The sequence below is a fragment of the Dendroctonus ponderosae genome, unplaced genomic scaffold (genome assembly GCF_020466585.1).
Source record: "Dendroctonus ponderosae isolate FM_Combo_2020 unplaced genomic scaffold, Dpon_F_20191213v2 Dpon_F_20191213_3, whole genome shotgun sequence".
Classification (NCBI taxonomy): domain Eukaryota; kingdom Metazoa; phylum Arthropoda; class Insecta; order Coleoptera; family Curculionidae; genus Dendroctonus; species Dendroctonus ponderosae.
Genome location: NW_026018508.1, coordinates 3102729 through 3103775, shown reverse-complemented (window position 1 = coordinate 3103775; position 1047 = coordinate 3102729).

The following is a 1047-nucleotide window of genomic DNA, read 5'->3' as shown; positions in this document are numbered from 1 at the left end:
AGAGCCGTTAGGGAATTTGGCAGTTTAGCGACATCCTGAAAACTCTATTAACAATCAGGGGCGATTGTATGAAACAAAAGGGTGGACGAAAGAAGCGCGGTCTAAACACAAAAGGCGTAAAAACCCGCCCCCGATAACATTATATTCGTATTGTGGCGCGACGTGGCGGTATTCTTATCGGCCAGATTCGTTCATTTCCGGTTGCCGAGGCGCTGCGGCATTGCTGATAACTAGATATCGCGCGTATTTCGCCACTTTATCTCGAGAAAGAATAAGAAAACGCCACAGAATGGTCCATTATGTTACGTATAGTAAATCCTATTATGCCAGAGGGCGTTATCTCGCGGGGCAAGGCCGTATACTTCATCACTATCTCGCGCACGTGCACCGAAGGCATAAATCCGACGCTCTTTCACAGACATGAAAGAAATTAGCACCGAACTAGGGGGTGGACAAGATAAATTTATATTAACTTTCAATTAATAGCTAGGGTGCAAACATCGATATTTTTTCGATATGTTTTGAAAATGTCAGAGTAACAGTCAAATTCCTGAGGAACAGTTTTAACATGTTTGGGATTTTAACTTCAATCCTATCTTCAGGCAATGGCAGATAGGGTCGATTAAAAGTAGGTATTTTCTGCATTTTATCACGTAAGGCCAATCCAATATGTATAAGATATATAGGGTGATTTAAAAATAAAGTCATCTTTCAGTTGCTGACTATGTTATATTACATAAATATATAATTCTCACAAAAAAATAAACATTTGCATGAAACTAAATCATAAATTGTGACAATTTTATTTCGCGTCTACAGATGATATTTTTATTAATAACGTTATACAGGGTGATTGAAAATTGGCGTCATTTCTCTGGAGGTGTTATCTGGCGCTGTTATAGGAGTACAGAAAACATAATAAAATAAATTAATTGTTATTAAAAACTGTAAAATTTGCAAAAAACTATATCAGAAATACGGCAGCAATGTTTTTCAAGGTAATCTGCCTAATTAACATTGCGCAAATACCTGTGGCTTCGTAATTAT